General features: G+C 48.7%; 1 protein-coding gene across 1 annotated transcript in view; it reads right to left on the minus strand.

Annotated features, from left to right (window-relative positions):
- Window positions 1-19,897, minus strand: part of RHOBTB2 (Rho related BTB domain containing 2) — a 274,730-nt gene extending 254,833 nt beyond the window's left edge. The window contains exon 1 of the mRNA XM_086943612.1: window positions 19,593-19,897. The gene's annotated coding sequence lies outside the window, so the exon portion shown is untranslated. The remainder of the gene's footprint in view (window positions 1-19,592) is intronic.
- Window positions 19,898-21,422: the final 1,525 nt, after the last annotated feature.

Here is a 21,422-nt window from a genome sequence, read left to right on the forward strand (position 1 = left end):
AGGCACAATCAAAAGGCAGAAGGCAAGAAAAAACAAAACAAAGTTGTATCCGGTATTTTGGTGCAGGCTTGCCATTCTTCATGATATCTGATAAAGCCCAGATCAAAAGTGAAACAACATGGGATCAAACATATAAGTGAATAGGTCACCTAGCTAAAATAGGTAAACAACAGAACAAATGTGGAGGCAACTGAATGGACAGTTGCGAGACATTCTTAGGAACAAGACACTTATGAGTAATGACGGGTTGTAAGTTTCAGACTGTCTGTGAGACATTACAGCTGAGTTTGAAAACTACGCCTTGTTGGCAAAGCTGCGTGTCTAGCCTGGGGCTCCTGTCACTCTGGGGACAGAGGGCACTGGTGCCATGCGGGCCGCACGGGCAGGAGGAGGGGCCGGGCTCACCTGGAGGGCGCCGCCGCCTCCTGGGGAAGAAGCCATGTTGGTTTACTGGCTGAAAGCACCACCTGAAGGCACGTGCTCGCTCCCTGACACCACCTGAAGCCACGTGCGGGCGCTCGTGCCCTGACACCACGGCGCTGTCGCCCCTCTCCCAGCTGCAGGGCCACGCTGCGCCGGAGGGGCGCGTGGGCAGCGCTGACCCAACACCAGCTCTGCTCGTGCTGTTCTTTACGTGTTTGGCAGGACAGCCGAGACTTAATAATAAATCATTCTAACGAAATAATTCTTGTGCAAGCTGTGTTCTAGTTTTCTGTTAATATTTCCCATTGTTAAAACCGTATTGAGGGTGCGCCGTTCTCTCCCAGCGAGGACGGAACACGATTTGAGCAGATTTTTTTTACATGCCCCTCCCTCCCATACTGACATGGAGTAAGGACCTTCAGAGGGTTCGTGCATATGCTGCATTACTGTACGCTTCTAGTACAGGCCTCGGGCTCAACCTTTCCCACTCCACCGTCCAAAATGATTTGTGTTATAGCCGCATCTGCTGCTACCACAGCGCTTAAAAGAAGCAAGGCCGTGTAAGCAAGCGGTGTATATGCACATTTTTTTTGGGGGGGGTTGCCTTAGCGTGAAATCGACCTGAATGTATCGGAGCGCTTTACACAAGTACCAGTTGCTTACACAAGGACACATTCATTTTTATTAGGCTCTGAGAGATTAAGTGATTTGCCCAGAATCACAGGATGAAATTGGGCGTATGTCACACTCGAACCTGGTTTCCCCAACACCAAAGTCAGCTAGTCAGCAACTCTGGCCCTTACGCCACATCCTCCATTAATAATGAAGGCGCTATATTTGCTTCAGGCCGAGTTATTAGCACGAGTTTATCCAAATGCGCGCCAATGTTACAGCGAGTCAGTTTGCTGATATGAAACATACACTTGACGTATTAAGATCCTGTGCAGAATTCATTAAAAAAAAACACAACTTGCATTCTCTTATTTCTCGCCTTCTGTGTGTTATACTCCCGTCCTACTTAAATGCAGATAAATTAAATGCGAACCACTGAGCTCTGTTGCTCTTACAAGGAATTGTCTTACTCAAAGAGAGTCGCAGAGACATTTTATTACAATTGCAAGTAACTGCCACCACGGTTTGCCAAGTGTCACACAGTTTGGTCAAGAGAGGTAGCCGGGATCACAGTTCGCTTGTTTTGGAACCCAAAACTAACTATATATCCAGTACCGGTACATTAGGTTTGGAGATAGTTATGCATTTGTCGGTGTATTAGAGATTCTTCTTAGACACACACACACACAGACACACACGCATATGTACATACGTACTCACGCTTTTATTTCCTCAGGTGAAGAATTCTGAACTTGCAATATACACTTTTACCCAATTCGACCGGAAACTGCCTGACTACATTTAAAACAACAGGTGCGTCAGTATCATCCTCCTCAAATGCCACTAACTCATTTGCATCGACTCCAGGAGGATGAAAGTCGGAGTCAGCGTGCAGGGCCTGATTCCACATAGATTTCCAAGCCGTGCACATTACCCGGCCTGATGTGCAATCAGATGTTCAAAACCTCTGAGGCTATAACAACCAAGCACGTCTGCGAGATGGTAAATAGACCACCTCTGACCCCCCAACTCACCCCTGTCATACACCCCCCCCGAAGTCTGACAGAACCAAGTGCCCGAGGTCGAGGGACCCCTGAACCCGTGTTGTGACCCTCCCCCACCCCCGTCTTACGTGATACATTCAGTTCACTTTAACTTATTATAAACACGTGCAATTTACACAAAGCAGGTCCGATGCAAGTTTTAACGGAGCATAAAAAAATACGATCATAATAGTATCAGCGCTCTCAGTACGGGGGTGCAGATCATTTTTTATGATTTAAAGTAATATATTGTATTTAATGCCTACTGTCGAGATCATAACCCCCCCCCCCAAAAAAAAGCTGTTTGCAACAAAATACACATTTTAACGAATAATGTATACGGCCTGTTTTTATTATTGTCCATCGAGTGCGGGTTGCGACGAACATCATATTGTCCCGTTTTACCACATACGTCACACACAACCGTTCACAACCGCGATGAACCCCCCCCCAAAAAACTAAGGTGGTTTACTGGGGATCCCGACCGGTGCGATCCCTGTACCATGCAGGCGCCAGCTCTCCCAACCAAGAAGACGTTGTGGGCTCTCTGGTCCAATAGGCAGTCAAAGCACAATGCAGAATGTTAAGAATGTTAAGACATGCAGTTGACGACGGAGCTGAAGAGTGGTATTGAGCGATCACAGCAGACGTCGCAAGTCCCATCTGAGAGGCACAAACCCTTCGTAATGGGTCTGTGCTCGGCACGGAGGGCTCCCTCTGTCTTCAGGCAGTGCACGGCTGGGACTTGCAGGATTACTCAGGGTGATTGGGGACTGCCTGCAGTCACGCTGGTCGTCTTCCTGTGGCAGCAGCATGACTGACATAACCGCGTAGTAAAGGGAAAGCCTGTTTTTACGGCAATGCAAAACATAGCTTAGCGGGAGGGGGGCGAGAACACGGACAGCGGGACGGGGGGGGCGGGAACACAGGGAAGCGTGCACTTCGTATTAATAGGTAGAGGTGGCATCTCCGTTCCACTCGGTCACCGGTCTGTTCACGTAGGGTCGACTCTAAACACCAACAGGATCCCAGAAATGACGGCGGCTGCAATGAGGGCGGGTGCCGTCAATGCCGGACCAGATTCGGGGGCGTTCCCGAGAACAGGCTTTCGGCTGACGTCGCCAAAAGCCAAAGATTCTCGGGAACGCCCCCGAATCTGGTCGAGCATTGACGGACAGGCCCGTCTTCCAATGGCTAGCCTCCATTTATGGAGCTAGTCAATGAAAGACGGGGGCGTATTCCAAGCCACATATACTATACTCATTAGCTTTTTCCTAGCACATGCGTACTTCGTACGCATTGGCTAGGCAAAACCTAAAAAGGTATTGTAATTTAGAATGGCAATAGCTTAAACCTTTGAAAATAACTTTTGTGAAGATTATGTTCAGTGTATTTTATTGTGATAAAAATCCAAGAACAGAAGTGAAATATTAACATCTGTTTGTGACATTTGTAATAAAGCTTGAAACATTTAGAGAACATATTTGAACCAGTTGTTGTTGAATGGTTGCACAGAGTGATGCTGTGGCGTTCAGTGATGCTGTGGTAGCGCATAGTGATGTTGTTGTGCCCCTGAGTGATGCTGTGGTGGTGCTGAGTGATGCTACGGTGATGCGATAAATAGAGTGAGTGGGATAGAGATAGAGGGAGGGCGATAGATAGATAGATGAAGGGCGAGTGCGATAGAGTGAGTGAGGGCGATAGAGTGAGTGAGGGTGATAGAGTGAGTGAGGGCGATAGAGTGAGTGAGGGCGATAGAGTGAGTGAGGGCAACAGAGTGAGTGAGTGAGGGCAATATAGTGAGTGAAGGCGATAGAGTGGTAGAGTGAGGGTGGTAGAGTGAGTGAGGGCGATAGAGTGGTAGTGGTAGAGTGAGGGCGGTAGAGTGAGGGCGGTAGAGTGAGGACGGTAGAGTGGTAGAGTGAGGACGGTAGAGTGAGGGGGGTAGAGTGGTAGAGTTAGGGGGGGTAGAGTGGTAGAGTGAGGGAGGTAGTGGTAGAGTGAGGGTGGTAGAGTGAGGGTGGTAGAGTGATAGAGTGAGGGCAGTAGAGTGGTAGAGTGACACTTTTTCAAAGTTTCAGAGGGGCTGGGGGCATGCAGTGGTGGTAAACAGAGCTCCGGTGGGGCAGGGCGATACATGTGAGGTGCGTAGAACAGGGGTGCGATGTCGGGCACCGGTTGAAGCTGAGCAGCAAAGAGACGACAAAAGATTGCATGTGCCACTCTAGGTTTTAGTAAGACGTATTGGAACCATAGAATGGCAGAGGAAAGGCAGCACTGGGAGGGGGGCTGGGCAACCATGCCAGCATTCCGATTCACAAGCAGATGGTCTTGTTTATGACCTGCGGAGCGCGTGTAGTGGCTGGTGGCAAATGGAATCAGAGCAGCTGTGGTCGCCTTGATGTTCTTGTCTTGCTTTGAAGGAGGTGTAGGGGGAGAGGATTCCTGTGCACGTGCCTGGCTCACATGAACTGTACACGATCCGCAGTTGGATAGGCTTTTCGAAAGCCTCACTATAAATCTCGCCCACCATCCCTACGGGATGGAATAGACAAAACCTAAAAAGTGGTAAAATAAAATAGCAGCAGCAGCAATAAAACAACAACAATAATAAAAACAACTATGCATTTATGTATAGCTATACAGTTGAAAACTAGCTGTTGGGTACCAGGGTGTTGTGCATCATGAGATTGTTGAGAGAAGGTAGTAGATCATGCGTATCAAGTGCGCATTTTCACATTTCAATTACATTATGTTTACAATTATATCGCATTCCACACATTTTCAATTTTTAGCACGGGAGAGAAAGTGGTCTGTCAGAATCCCACATTTTCAGGTCAGTTACTAGGAGCTGGGGCTAAAGATCCAGGTCCGCAAGAGAGCAGCTCGGAATCTGCATAATAATAATAGTAATCCTAAACATAGGACAACCAACAAAAATTGTAATATTGTTAATCCCATGTAACACGGATAACTGTGTTCTCCTAAAGTGTTTGAAAGGTTCAAGCAGAGGTGCTTTAAGGCACGGGCACAGTGGGCCCTGGCCCAGGGACCCAGCCTTTCAGGGCGGCCCCGGATAGAGCCAGAATTGCTTTTGCTCTCATTCTGAACAGATTTTTTTAAATACATATTCCTTTAATTTATTTTCAGTGTGGGTGATGTATTGGCAGAGAAATTTTTGTTTTTCACCACCATGGGACAGCCATAAAAACAGTTTCTTTTAGATCAAAACAGGATCTTAAATATCAGAAATGGCAGGAGTTTTCAAAGATTATTAGCAATAATGTTAGTGTGCTGCTGCTAAGTTATAATATTGAAAGCAAAGGTCACTATCAATGAATATTTGAGGTAAACCCATTTAGAATTTTGACCTGTGCCTGTGCAGTCAGTGACCTGGCCAAGGACGGCATGAAAGTGCTGAAATTGTTTCATACATTTTAACAACTGCCACAAACTGGGCCTCCCAAAATACGTGTGGCCCCAGGCCCTCAAAATGCTGAAGACGTCCCTGGGCGCAGTCGAACGTCCAAGGTCCTGCTCGACCCTGCGAAGGAAAGCCTGGGCCGGGGCTCACTGCTTGGTTGTCCTGCAGCTGCTGCTTGTGAGAAGTTGGCCCGATATGCAGTGCTCACTATTCTAGTGATCACTATGCATCGGTCCAAACGACCCTTATGGTGATTGGTTGTAAGTCAACCTTAGACCAGCTATCCTAGTAGCGTGGATACAAGCAGTCTTCTGGCTAAATTCTAGAGGGCATGTTAAGCCAGCTGTTATACCATCACATACCCCTTGAACACCAAGTGAAAGGACACCACACAAGTGTTATGAAAATAAACAGTGTATTTATTAGAATCACAACAGCCCTGTACTCTTTATGAGGACAGGGTACTAAGCACACAACGAAACTCTTAGGAAAATACTGCAAGTGCACAATCAATACAAGTGCCCGAGGGCACGGAAAGTTTAGTGGTCTCGGGCGGACCCGATAAGGCAAGTCGGAAGCGATAGGGACTCGGGACCCTTCAATAAGGAGGTTATGCGGGCACCGAAATGCCGACGTTACCTAGCCCAGGGGCTGGGGCTGCACAAGTCTTTACAGACGTCGGGAGTCTTCGCTGACGAGCCAGGAGCCGGAAGGAAGGAGTTGCTGGCCGGCGACCAGTGTAGATAGTTCGTAGAGATCCCAGCCTGGATCAGAGATGGATGACACCTGAAAGCAGAGGGGACCAAGTTCGTAACTACTAGCCAGTAGTCAGAAAGTACCAGGAGGGCACCGGATGATCGTCACCTCGACTAGGTGAGTGGGCGACGCTAGGCTCTGCAGTCTGACGGACCAGGAGGCGTTGTCGGCGACCAGGATGGAGGTGCGAGCTGTCCCACGAAGATTGAAGCTGTCGGCGTCGCTGGGCCCAGGTTTGGGGCAACAAGCCTTGGCAAATTTCAGGACCACGTGGTGGGCCTAAAATGGCGTCTTGAGTGGACCAGGAGGGTCCGGGGTGCTCCTTTCTCAGAAGGGAGCAAAGGCCAGTCTGGAGCAACCAGACCAGCAGCGTTGGTTGTCGAGTGTCGTCAAGAAGGTCACAAGCCAGCGGCTAGTAACCAGACAACGCGCTGAGCAGCGGAAAGCAGAAGGGCCCCACGCAGATCGTGAGATGCAGGGAGGCTGAGCTTCGGTGCTCGAGCTGCTTCAGGGTCGGGGCTTCTCGGACCCCAGAGCACTCACCAGAGGATCCCTCGGCGGTCGTGCTGTTTTAAGAAAGCGTGCAGGTTTTGATGATGGCTGGTCCCTCTAGGTCTCGTCGCACCCACGGATCTCAGCTGAGCTGACGATGTGGGTAGAGGTCAGAGGTGCCAGGGAAGCCGGTTCTCGTCGAGCTGGGCCGTCGGATTCCTGAGGAAGGACTTGCAGCAAACCGCAGAGTTCTTAGATGGTGCCTGCGGATGCAGGGTGACTACTCCTTAGCCACAAGGGAGAAATCTTGAGAAGAGTCGAGAGTTCCTTTCGTAGAAAGTATTCTTGATTCAAAGATGATCTGATTTGGAAGGGTCCCCGCTCCTGCCTTTATCCTAAAGAAAGGGGTGGGTACGTGACTAGGTCCTGCCCTAGGCGTGGGACCAGGAAGGGGGGTGGTTACACCCCTCTCCCATGCCGGACTTTCCCCAGGTCAGGGGCTGGGGTGCCCCTGGAACTGGTTCTAGCCGGCAGATGCGTAGTGAGCACCGGGGTGCCACTCCGCAGTCACCTTCCTGTAAAGCCCTGCCTACCCAGGATACACAAAACCCTGTCTGCGATGGTGCAAGCACCGCCCCGGACAGGAAACCCTTTGTCCAAGCTCTCCTCGCTGGAAGGACTCCCAGCAGCAGGAGGTCAGACTCGTGTCTGTGGTGGCAGCATCCATTTTGTGGAGCTGAGGCTTCAGTTAACTTTAACCGGGGTTCACAGTTATGTACATGTTGTGTCCCTCTAGAAGGGCGGAATGCTAACCCCGTCGCCAGCATTGGTGAGGGGTCAGTATCCCGATTCGTATGACACCTTACTCGACATTACTTGATAACGCGATACCGAAGTTAGCGATATGGTATGCGTTATCATGGAACAGCCATTGGGTCTTGGTTCCGCAAGCTGCAACCGGGCTCGGCTCGTGCCAGAGCCCAATTCACACGATTCCACGCACTCTGCCTTCAGGATTGTCAAGGCCTGCCATAGGAGTGACTGATAGGAATGCGGGTGTCCATGTTAGGGTTAGATATAGGTATACTATATCCAAAGCAACGGGCGAGTACGTCACGTTGCCCCAGCTGTCGTGCAGCCAGTTGTGTCAGATTTAGATGGCCATCCAGGGGTGGCATAATACCTGCTGCAGCCCCTGGTAGGCCCTGGGTACACCGATGCCCTGAGTTACAGGGTCTGACAAGGTGGCCCAGTTCCAATTGGGTAATGCACCTAAGGTACACATGTCAATTTAGCGAGAGAACAGCTAGGCTGTGGGTCTGATTGGCAGGCCCACAGCCAGAGAAAGTCGTAAACCAGTGAAACAAAAGCAAAAAATCTGGGTGATCATAGGATTGCAGACCCTACTCTCCTACACTGCTCCCCAGCCATTGCCGAGTCCAGAGACAGGCCCCTCTCAGCTCAATAGTGACTGAAGAACATTAACATGGCGGAGTGCATGGGGTCTCAATGCAGGCAGACATGGACGGGCTCTTGAAAGGACCAGATGCTGTGCCAGGGCCGGGAGTGATGCGAAGCGCCTCTCCTGGGCCTATATTTATGCGTGAGTCTTGGCACTGATGGAGCGCAGATAAACTGCAGTCAGTTGAGACATCTGATGTCTCATACGGGTTTAAACTCCAAAAATGCACGTGTTTTGTAATGTTTCACTGTGAACGTTTCCTGTACAATTTACTCGTTCTCGGGTGACATGCAAAATAAAGAGAAAGAACAAGCCGGTGGAAATAAGGCTGACAGCCGGGTAAGAGCATGAGCGTGTCTCCAATTGTTACTTCAATTAAAATTGCAATAGGTCTCGCATTTGCAATAGTTGGAGCTATTGGCATTGTAAATGACAATGCCTTTTATTCTTTTGTTTTGAAAACCTACAAGCCATGCATAAACATGCACTTTGTACGTATAGTCCTTGCTTACGAGAAGCAAGGCTGTCAGTAAAAGAGACTGCCAGCTTTGCTTCTCATAAGCAAGGACTACAATTACAAAGTGCTTGTTTACGCACAGCTTGCAGGTTTTCAAACGCTGTTAATAAAAGGCATTGCCATTTACAATGCCAATAGCTCAAACTCTCGCAAATGCAAGACCTATTGCATTGCAAATGCTTGTTTTAATGAACTGTGCAACTACAGATTTGACTCTAATGAGTCCCCGCCTGTGGCGGCGCAGAGTACTGTGAGCCACAGCATCCCAATGCTAGCCGTGCCAGGGGAAGGCCAGATTCCGACAGACGGGTATCCCTTAGACAACATAAAAGGAACAGTTCCACAGTGTCAGGAAGCCACCCGAGCCCTGTGAGCCACGGATTTCTTAAGTCACCAGAGCCTGTGGCCAGGCAGAGAAAAGCAGTGAGCCATGGTGGCACAGAGCTACCTAAGACCGTGGAAGGGCATCCTTTTAAGATGAAGTTTTGTGCAGCTCTGTCTTAAATGCACCAAAATGATTACAAACACAAAATTGTTTTTTCCCGAAGGACTTGAGAGTCTAATAGGCACCAGAGAGGCACCAGGGCCACCGCATTCACACTTATAAACATTTGCATAGCTCCCACGCGGTTGTCTCTTGAGAGGCGCTGTATCAGCTGTGCGTTTTCCTGCAGACCCCGGCCAGTATGCACTAGCTGTAGTGCAGTGTGAGGGCAGCAGCAGCCCAGACCCCTCTGCGGAGGACGCCCCCTGACCAGCTGTGCGGGGCTAACAGAATGTGGCTGGGATATTAAGCCGGCCTTTGATTAGTAATTACAGTTATATGGGAATCCCAGCATATGACATGATAATCCACATTTGTAAAGCGGCACAATCACCCGTAAGGGTCTATAGGCGCTGGTGGCCGTCGGGAAGATTAAGCAAGCTATTGCCCAGAGTCATGATGGTAATTTGGAAACGTTACTATTGATGCCAAGCCCCTCCACAGATAAGCCCCAGCCCGCTTTGAGAAGGTTACAAAAGTCCCTCTGAAGCCCCCTCGAAGGGATTCCTCAGATATTGTGGTTGTCGAAGTGCACATAAATCTGAAAGGCGCTGCTTCTAAGCGCTCCATAAAATCATAGCTCCCGGCCCCTTCCTCTGGGAGAGCCCCCTCTCCTGATCATTCACCCACTCCCCGCCTCGTGTTCATTTCTAGGCAGATGCATTCAGGGGCCGGCGGCGCTCAATGGGGCTGTGTGGCAGCTGCCCCTAATTGGCGTTAATGCACTCAGTACTTGGGAGCATATGCGGGGAGGGGGCTCCCAAGTGCCATCGAGCAGCGCACCCACCCGCAGGACCCTCAACCCGGAGGGGAAAGGCAGAGCAGAAGCCGAGGGACATTACCCTTGCATTCCGCAGGTGTGGGAGCAGGAAGGGGGTTAATGGAGACCCACCTTCTACAGGCAGAGAAATCTCGCTATAAGCCCCACAGGCCAGGCCACGAGGAAGGGCCAGTTGTTCTGAACTCTGGCTCTGCAGTACAAATGGGAAAGGGTTGGGGGGGATGCGCACCCCATTGGGGGCATCGATGGAAGGAAATTACCCCTGCATTCCACAGACGGGGCCCAGTGAGGGGGGGTTCATGCACAGGTGCCCTCTACAGGCAGAGACATCGAGCTATAAGCCCCACAGGCCAGGCCAAGAGGAAGGGGCAGTGGCTCTGCACTCTGCAGTACAAATAGGAATGGGTGGATGCGCACACCATGGGGGTCCTCGATGGAGGGACAGTGGTTTGGCTCCCCTCAGGCAAAGAGCCCGGAGGGGATCTTGGAGAGCTGCACTGAGTATGAGAGACCCGGTGAGTGGGGGCGTCGGGGCACATTGACGGCTAGACTGATAGACGGAAGTCATTAGGCGCGGTCATTAGGCTCGTTCACAACACCAGAGCTGCAGCGCCCAGGAGAGTCTGAACACGTGATGCGAGCCCGCCAGCTGAAGCGTGTCCTCGAGGTGAAATCGCCGAGGTTATGCGCGTAACCTCGCCCTCTCAGCCATTCCCAGGAAACCCACAACAAATTCGCTGGAGCAGCGCTATGCGCTGCTAACACCAGCAAGACCTAAAAAGCACCAATCACATTAGTTCACAACAGCTGAACGGAAGCGCACAGGAGAGTGCGCACAGGGCCAGCAGAAGCGGCAGTGAGGCGGCTTTTTACATAACTTCGTATCGTAGAAATGATATATTGTACGCCGTTCTTTTAACCGTAATGGTGTCAGCGATAAGAAGGGTTACAAAGTTTGAGACGTGGTAATGCTTTGGAATTTAAAGGCAACCATAGTCCCAGTGAGGCGGCTTTTAACGTACCTTTGCGACTTTTAACACCGTGGTTAAATACAAATCACCAAGCACATTAGTTAACAACATCTGAACTGAAGCGCACAGGAGAGTCTGCACAAGGCCAGCAGAAGCGCGTGCCACTTGCCTAAAATAATTAGAGACGCGGAAGTCATTAGGCGCGATCACAACAGATCTGCAGCGCCCTGGAGAGTCAAGCGCGTGCAACTTGCCTAAAAAAAATGCAAGGCACGGAAGTCATTAGGCGCAATCCCAACAACAGATCTGCAGCGCAGATCTGCAGCGCCCTGGAGAGTCAAGCATGTGCAACTTGCCTAAAAAAAACAAAACGAGACACGGAAGTCATTAGGCGCGATCGCAAAAACAGATCTGCAGCGCCCTGGAGAGTCTGCACATGTAATGCAAGCCCGACTGCAGAAGTGCGTCCTCGAGATGAAATCGCCGAGGTGAAGCGCGTAACCACCCCCTGTACCCCATTCCCGTCAAACCAACAACAATAGGTCTTTCGCTGGAGCAACGCTTCGCGCTGCTAACACCAGCGAGACCTAAAAAAGTACCTGAGGCCATTAGACAGGTTAGGAAAATGGTCAGGTGGACCGGCCCCTCAGTAAGACATCACTCAGACACCTCAACCGACCGTACAGAATTCCAACTATGAGGCGCCCATCAGTGACACACTGGGGCAGATACTAGAGTCCTCCCTCCCTGCCTTGACTGTTGCGACTCACCTGCATGGGCTTGTTCCGATGTGGATGGCGAGAATTCGGGTCAATGATGACTTTCAATGCCCGCACAAGCTTCCTGCAGTGTATTCTCACTACCAGTTACAGAGGACGACATCTTGCTAGCTGGTCATGGAGACACCAGCAGTCCAGGAGGCAAAGACCGCACCATTTTACAGGCCCATAAGGGAGCCGTGGACGAAAGCGAGTCGTGGAGCGCAGAAAGGGGCGGGCCGCCGCTCAGTGCAGTTGCCTGCGAAGGAGACACCTTTCTGCGCAAGTGCTTTGAACATTTGTCAAAAAAGCTTTATGTGAATGGCTACCGCCCTGTATATTATTTGCTGATCCCATCGCAATCTGTTCCATGCATCTGGGTTAAGCCTGTGATTTGCCTCCCTGTGCACATGGCTGCTGTTTACTTAGCATCCTGTGAGTGTCCCACATCCCGCGAGTGGTGTGCGATGTGTGCGCGCGCTCTTCACATTCCTACACACTCCTTGAACCTGTTTTTTTATAACTAGAGAATGGGTTGGCATGGGAGATTTGGGCTGTTATCTGCACAAAAGTGCCCTGTCCTGCCTTGTAGTGAGTGCAGCTTGGCTTCCTTGGTTTGTATTGCCAGCAAAGGTTTTTTAATTCTGCCCAAAAACACGCAGATATCAGGGTAGTAGCCTTGACAGGGTAAATAAATCATAATCATTTTTTGCCAATGTATTATGCACCTTTCTGCAGACCCTTCCAAACCTAACAATGGTTTTCTGACAAATTACACTATTTCCCCTTTACAGACACTGCACTCAGGCACTTCTCTGCACATGCTTTTAACTGCTGAACCATTTACATAATCTTGAAGCAATTTCTTGTAGACCTGCATTAAACACAGCTTAATCGCTGTATGTTGCAGTTTGATGTTGCACCTGGGCGTCATATATGGCTGCCATCTGAATTCTTTGCAGAGCAGCGTCAAATCCGGGCCGATGCCCTGTGACAGAAAAACGAATGAAGTGACTTTAACCAGAACAAATCAAGTCCTTGTCCACAGATCAATCACATGGGGTCATGTGTGCAAATACGTTTACGGGGCCATGGACAATATCCTAGTAGGAAAAAACAATAAACGCGGCTGCTAAAAAACATGTGATTAATTTGACTTCGCCTGTTACACCATGGTGGTCTTTGTCCATTCATGAATATTGCAAGGCCGGCCTTCGAAAGTTTCAAACAGACCTAACAAGTTCAGAAGAGCACTGTGCCACCCAGCCATGACACATTGCTGAACCGTGAGTCAGATCTTAAAATCCAATTAGTGGCTACATGGCGTGTGTTCCCTGGTTCAAGTTTCTAGGCTTCCCTCACCATCAAGTCACTGGCACTGCTTGTGTTTATTGCTGGCAACCGGATTTGACATATCTTTCGAAAGAACATTGCGCAAAGAGATATCTTTTTTTGAGTTTTTCTTCCAAACTTGGGTCAGTCAGCGTTACTTTAATGATTTCCCATTTATTCAGCGTCCGGAATTCGAATTTTATGGTACTGTAGGTGTTAAAAGTTTTTCTCTGCTTTTCACAGATACAAGCTAAACAAGCACAACCGGCGCGGGGGCAGGTCAGAAGCACAGTGAGGGGGGGGATGGAGAGGGAGCAAAGGTGGAGCAGGCACAGGAGAGAGAGGCAAGCACAAAATCACCGTTGCGGGCGGGGGAGAAAGCAGGAAGTCAGGCATCCATGCCTGTGACATGGGCGGGGCCTGTGACGCAGCCCGAAGAGGCCGGTGTTGCTCACTGATGCGGGGCTCCAGTGAAGAAAGGACAGCCCCGTGGTATCGGTGGAAATCCAGAAAAGTCCCGGGTCCCAGGAGGGGGCCCGGGTGAAGTGGAGAGCGATGTGTTTTGGCGTCGCATTGCCCAGCAGACTGGTGAGTGGGGCGCGCCAGTGCACGGACACGTCTTGGGCATGGAAAGTGAAAGTGCCTTGCCTCTCAAGGGGGACAGGAGATGTCCACGGCGCACACGTCCACATTCCTAGTCCGGCCTGGAGCCTGCACGTGCCCCAGTACCGCCTAAAGCATGCGCGTGCCCATCTCCTGTCCCCCTTTTGGCTCCTTGTAAGCGGAGCCGACAGCAATAGGTCTTGCTGCGACAGAGCTTTTGCCCTGTATCGCAGGTGCAAGACCAAAAAAGGTACACAAAATGATTTTTAATGTGGAATATAGAAATATGAAAATAAAATGAAATATTAATTTAAAGAATAAAGAGAGAATGAGCGATGAAAGGAAAGACAGAAAGATGGAAAGAAAAATAAATGGAGGATGTAAAGAAAAAAAGGACATCAGGAAAGAAAGAAAATTAAAAGACGGAAAGAATAAAAGAAACGTCAATATAGGTAAATGCAGTTTTTGACTATGTTTCTTTCCTGCTGTTAAAAGCATAATTTTACAAATTTTCATTAGGGGAACAATTTTCACAGACTTCAAAAGGAAAGACTAGTTTAGCTGACTTTGCTCGTTTATTTAGTGCTATATAAATCAGGGGGTATTTTATTTTTCTGGCTACTCCCTTACAATTGACCCTTGTGTAGTTGCAGCATGTGGCGTGACGTCCTCTGCATAGGCCTAGGGCAAAGCATGCTGCATTTGTGGAGGAGCCGTGCTGGAGAACTAAGCTACATTTTGAAATATCCGACAGGATGAAAGGAAAAGACTTCTGAGTGCTTTGCGTGCCTGCAATTTTCAGGCCATAACAAAAATGTCTATTTAACTCTGGTGATTAATGAATCTCTTGAAGAGATCTGAGTTTTCACTACTCCCGGTTTTGACTCATCATAAAGAAGCATAGAGGCATAATGTGCCTATTGTAAAGCACAAAGTGTAACATGCAGAGCAAAGTATTCATTTGTATAATACTTGTGAAGACAACCCCAACCACTATGTTATGTGTTATATCCTCAGTTTGTATTTCGGGGTCACTGGAATTATATGATTGTGCAGCTTCAACAATTTTCGCATGATTATGAATTTGCCGCATATGCCACATAATCCATCATTTATTTTATTTTATATTCTTATAGAGCGCCAGACTAGACCCCCGAAGGGGTATCTCTGCGCTATAACTGCAGGTATAGAGAGAGTAAGAGAAAGTGTCCAAGGATGGAAGGACAGTTAATAGCTGGGAAACAAATGGGTTTTTAGGTTTTTTCTAAACGCCATGTGATTAGTGATTGACCTCAGTCCGAGCGGCAATGAGTTCCATAAAACGGGTCCGGTATGGGCCAGTGCACGTCCACCTTGCCTAGTTTTCTTAATTCTAGGTATTTTGAGTAGTAGCTGGTCGCTGGAACGCAAGGAGCGTCCTGGGGTGTAAGGCTTAAAAATGTCTGTAAAATACTTAGGGCCCATCCCTATTAGACTCTTGTGTATGGTGCACAGAGTCTTAAAATGAACACGCTTCTTCACAGGAAGCCAATGAAGCTGAGACAGTAGGGGGCAGGATGGAGTCCTAGGAGGAGCATTCATGATGATCCTTGCGGCTGTATTTTGAATGACCTGCAATTTCTTGATTTGCTCCTCATTGGCTCCTTGGAGCAATCCATTGCAGTAATCGATCCTACTAATAACAAGCGCCTGCACCAGAGTTTTCCTATGGTGATCCGGGAGATAGGGAAAAACACGTCTGAGCATCCCTATAGCCCGGAAGCAGGTGCCGGCTACTTGATTCACATGGTCCTTAAAAGTAAGTTGTTGGTCAAACAAAACTCCTAGGTTCTTGACCTTAACCTTGGGGGTGGGAACAGGACCAAGTTCCAGAGGCCACCAGTCAGATGACCAGTGTGTCGTCGCTTGCCCGAACAGCACAACTTCAGTTTTCCCGACATTGCACTGCAGACAGTTCGATGACATCCAGTCTGCAATGGCTCTCATCCCCTCTGCAAAAGATCTTTTTATTGCAGGTGTGAGAGTTTTGAAGGGAAAAAGAAGTTGGGTGTCGTCAGCGTAGGATACAGGGGTGAACCCGAAGGATCTTGCTAGGTTGGCAAGGGGGGCCACGTATATGTTGAAAAGTGTCGGGCTCAGACAGGAGCCCTGTGGCACCCCCTTATTGAGCTCCCGATAGGTGGACTTGTGGGAGCCCAGCCTAACTTCTTGGGAACGCCCGGACAGAAAACTCTCCAACCATGCCAGAGCCTCTCCCTCTATTCCTACCTCCTTCAGGCGATGGAGAAGCACCTTGTGAGACACCGTATCAAAAGCGGCGGAAAGGTCCAACAGCACCAGAATCATAGAGCATCCATCATCCAGTGCCATTTTGATGTTATTGGTCACTGTTTGAAGTGCCGATTCTGTGCTGTGGTTAGGCCTGAACCCAGATTGAGAGTGGTCCAGGCCTTCCGTCGCTTCAAGGTGTTTCGAGAGATAGGTGTTCACGTGCTTCTCCGTGATCTTGCCTAGGTATGGTAGGAGGGAGATGGGACGCAGGTTGGATAGGTCTGTCCAGGGAGATGAAGCCTTCTTTCTTATTGGGTTCACCACTGCCTTTTTCCAATCTGCCGGGACTTGGCCTGTTCTGAGGGAGATGTTTACCATTTCGAGAATATGGGGGCCTAGTAATGGGATCAAAGGGCTGACCATTTTAGCCGGTACAAGGTCATTGGGGGATCCTGTTTTGATATGAGTACAGAGAGTAAGAAGCTCTGTATAAGTAATGGAAGGGAAAAACGTCAGGGAGGTTTTACTGTCTGAAACAGAAGTCGCGGTGGGATCAGTTTTAGTTTGACTTTTGCTGGTATTGTTGGCAACTAATATCTTTTCATAGATAGTGTTGATTTTGTCCTCGAAGAACAGCGATACTTTATCACACAATTCCTGTGAAAAGTCGTCTGAACTTTCGCACGCTGTAGGTTTTATAAAATTTTGTAGAATATTAAAAAGTTCTTTAGGGCTGTTACTTGCTTCTTCTATTTGTTGTGTCAATTGTAGTTTCCTCGCTGACTTAATGTTTTTATAATATTCTGATTGGGCCTTAAGGAAAATCAGACGGTTATTTTCAGTTTTGGTTTTTCTCCAGGCTTTCTCAAAACGTCTACACTTTTGTTTCTCTACTCTCAGTTCTTTTGTATACCACTTTTCTTGTTTTGATACTAGGTATTGTTTGTGTCTTTTTAGGGGAGCAATAATGTCAATGGTTTTTTTGATAGATTCATTAAGTTTGGCTAATGCAGTATCAGCTGTATCGGATTGCAAAAAGATGGGATCTGTCCATACCTCATGAGCCATGTCAATATTAATTTTGTGCCATTGACGTCTCCAAGAGGGGGGAGAGGGGACATTCTTTATGGGTCTCGTAGGAGTAGGAAGAGTGAATTCCAACAGAGAGTGGTCAGTCCACGATATACTGGTGGCTAAGGAACAGTTTATTTTAGTGGAGTTGGAGAAAATAAGATCGAGCATGTGTCCTCCTGTATGAGTAGGTCCATGGTTTTTTAATTCCAAGCCCAAATTCAGTAAATCTGTAATTAGAGCCATGGATTCGGTCAACATTGGCTGGTCAACATGTATATTGAAATCACCTAGAAGCAGAAAGTCTTCTTTTGATTTAATATGTGGGGCTAAGATTTCTTGGAGAGTAAGTGCAAAAGTGGGATCTGCTCCCGGGGGTCGATAGACCAAGGCCCCTTTCCAAGTAAAATGATTAGTTAGATGAAATTTAAAAAGCAGGGTTTCTAATTGTGCGTTTGAGTGTTGTTCAATAATTGTACAGTGTATATGATCCCTATATATAATTGCTAAACCGCCTCCGGTTTTAATGTCTCTGTCAAGGTGTTTGATCTTGTAGCCAGAGGGAATCCCCATTGCAATGGCTGTGATAGTGTGGGGTTTCAGCCAGGTTTCCACAAGGAAACATATATCCGGTTGAATGGAGTGTATTAAGTCCCAGACCTGATGCTGGTGTTTGGGTAAGGAACGTACATTTAATAGAAAGCTTTTCAAACCCTTGACTGAGGTGTGACGGTCTGCAAAAGACACATTGGTGTTAGAAAGATGTCGACACTCAGGGCAAGCATAAGCTGCCTCAATGCGATGCCAGGGTATGATTGTATTACAACATGTGACAGGTCTAAGGCTGCGTAAGAGCAGGGATGAATATGGAAGGGGTTGAAAATGCTTACCGGTGACGGTTTGTGCGACAGAGCCAGGGTCCATCTCCCCTCGCCCCGTCCTGTCGCGGACGGGCGCAGATGGGCTTTTCTTCGGCGCTTCTTAGGCGCGCTCGAAGGCGCCCCCTGCGCGCAACCGCTGCGCGCTTGTGGGAAGGGCGTGGCTAAATAGCCCGGAGTGAGGTAGCCACTAGAGCGCTAACCTCAACTCCGGGGAAACCGGAAGTGCAGTCTGCCTGGCTCTTGCCTGTCCGCCCTCCGCACAACGGCACTATTGCACTATCATTAGCTGAATATATCTGAAGATTCTAATTTAAAAACAGTTTCAACCTCAAATGGTTAAAAAAAACTAAAAAGGCAGTGATGTATTGGAAAGGCCCTTTGTAAAGGTTGACTGGTCACCTTCCTTTGCACATTACTATATTTGGGTGTTATACGGGTACTAATAAGGTGCAACCTATGACCAGAAAGTGTTAAAATGTGCCTAAATTAGAAAATAATATGGTAATACTATGACAAAATTTGCAGCATTACGCTGCATGAATTCCCTTTTCTTGCCAAATAATTTAGTCAACTCTGCAGCATAATGTGACCCTCCCTGCTGCATAATTCCAGTGGCCCTGCATATAGTACCTAACAGTATGGATGCCATGTGACTCCTACACCTTGTAGCCCTCCTTGCCTTAAGTGACATTTCCTATACATTGATTTACATAGTTATGAGTCATTGTCTCCGAACAATAAGTGTGTGAGCTAAAGCGCTCAACACCCTACATTGGGCTAAGCAGCACTGTAAAATAAATGACATACAGATGACCGAGGGTCTATATTGAAATGAGGGGTACCATGGGAGGTTGATAGTGAGGGAATCGGTGCAGAGGGAGGTCTTTGGTGAAGGGGTGTCATGAAGGTTGAAGGCCTCTGCATCCCCTGCAGTGCGGGTGGGACAACACTTCAAAGGAACCCCAAACTGTAAACAAAATATCATATGAAATACCACAAAAAGACCTGCACAGTTGCTCAAAGCTGTGCACATACCAAAACGGCGAGGTTCACGATTGTCTCAACTTGATATAAACTTATTTTGACATGTACTTATGTTGGTTGTCTATTTACTTACTTATACACTATTGTACGACCTCCTCTGATGTGTCTGAAAACGTACCCTTTCTCCCAGATTTCTGTCCTGAATTGTGGCCTTCTGTCCTGAATTTTGACCCTTTGTCCTGAATTTTTACACTCACTGTCCTGAATGTGCACCTGTGGCAGTTGGCCACCCTAAACATAACAGGTCTCTGTCTTCGACCACCACTCCCCCTTTGATTCATTGATTTCTATTCCTCCTGACTGATTTATTGGTCTCTACCCATTCTGACATTTCGCCTGTGCCTTCCCTCTCAGCGCGGACTCCAGAGTCTGCCATCCTGGCTTCTTCTCGGGTCCCTCACTCTCTTCTCGGGGCCCTCACTCTCTTCTCGGGTCCCTCACTCTCTTCTCGGGTCCCTCACTCTCTTCTCGGGTCCCTCACGCTCTTCTCGGGTACCTCGCTCTCCTCTCGGGTACCTCGCTCTCCTCTCGGGTACCTCCCTCCTCGACTCCTCTTGATGTGTGCCTGCCCCCCTCTCCATCTCTGCCCTCCGGCGCTCCGTGTTACCTGAATCGTGCCGGCTGCTTGCTCCGTGTCTCCGAGGGCCGCCGGGCGCCGCGCCGTGTCGCCGACCCTCCTCGGTCTGTCAGTCGGTCGCCGGTGGCCTCAGGTCCCCGAGAGCACCCCCGCGTGATAGTGCTGTGGCCCTCTGGAGGCATGGAACGTGCCCGTCACTCGTGAGTGCCGGACTTCGGGGGTGTCCTCTCTGCGCGTGCTGCGGGTCCCCGGCGCCCACCTGTCGGAGTGCTGTGGGTCACCTCTGCTGCTGTGGCTCCTGTGCACCTGCAGGAGGATCGCTGCTCCTCGCTGGCGTCAGAGGCGGGGCAGGAAGTTTGGGAGGATCGGATGTCAGCGCGTGCTGCGCTCTGGCCTTGTTCCTCCTCAGATTAGTGCTGCGCGGCAGGTCGCTTCACCTGAGAGCAGGAAGTTGGGGCGTTGCAGGTTTCGTGACCCAAGGCAAGGACACGAGCTGGAAACCCCCCAGCCCAAAAAGGGACCCGTTTGGGAGAGGATGGATAGAGTCCGTACGGTAGCTTTACATTTTCGCGGACAGTGGGGGTAGAAAGTTCAGTGGGGCTTGGTTGGGAGGGCAGTTATTAAATCGGGGTGTGTACGAATGGGTTTAGGGACAGGACGACTGTAGCGGGACAAGAAAACCGGGTATTTATTTATGCATTTTTATATAGCGTGGACATTACTCAAAGGAGCGCTTTACCATAAAAAAATATGTCATTACAAGAGATACAAAATTACAAACAGTTGCTACTTATCATCTTTACAAAAAGGCACAAAGTAGAGAGTGAGTCGAAACATAGGGATATTTGCTCGTTTCGGTCGTTAAATACGGATTATAAAAAGAGGTAAGTAGTAGCAGCAAGGTTAGGTAAGGTGAGACAGGAGTCGTGCAGTTAGTCTCAGTCAAAGGGAAAGTACAAACACACACTCATTTTTATACAAGGAGGAGCCTGGCTCAGCCCGAACCCAGACTGACTTTCAGTGAAGTAATGCACCAGTATTTTAGCAGTTTTAAAAACACTTACAATCCAGGTATGTGGCAGATGGAGTTTTATATCTCAATGAACCATTTGTGAAGATGGTTAGCATTCTATAAGGTGTAACTGCAACTGGGGTGAATGTATGAGATTGTTCTGCATTCTGTCCATCAATTGGTCTTTTTGCATTTTTCACCCCGAGTGGGACGGGTATGCCCAGACGTGGGTCCCGTGCTGTCCATGCCACTGGAAATAAAGCTATCCTGGCTGATGAGGGTTGAAAACCCGAAACCAGTCCTAGGATGCTTGTTTGGAGTCCAGGGAGAACCTGGCCTGGCAGTTCGGTCTGCACTCTTCTCATTGGGCACAGGGTCAAGACTGATTTGCATATGGCTGGGTTCAAACTGGAATGGCATGGGGAGCAAACAAACAATGGATTTGGGCCAAGATCTCTGTACTGGGGTGAATGTATGAGATTGTTCTGCATTCTGTCCATCAATTGTTATTTTAGCATTATATAAAGACATGAATTTTGTTATCGGACACTTTGATCTCCAAGTGTCCATAGTTCACTTAAATTAAACATGGGACATAAAAAAGTGAGGGCAAAAGGGGTCTGGTACACCGAGAAGCCGGGCTCTGGTGATCCTAAAATTACACACTACTTTTGCTTAACTTCCAAGTTTTCCAAATTTGCGTGGGTCCAAAAGCCAGCAGAGCAAGGGACGTTCATGTGGGGCCCTGCAGCATCAATGGAGCCAGGGCTGGCTTTAGCACTGGTGGCACCTGGTGCAACAAACTTTTTTGCCCCCCCCCATGTCCTCTTATTTGGATGCCCACACTA

This window comes from Lissotriton vulgaris, chromosome 11 (assembly GCF_964263255.1).
Source record: "Lissotriton vulgaris chromosome 11, aLisVul1.2, whole genome shotgun sequence".
Classification (NCBI taxonomy): Eukaryota; Metazoa; Chordata; class Amphibia; order Caudata; family Salamandridae; genus Lissotriton; species Lissotriton vulgaris.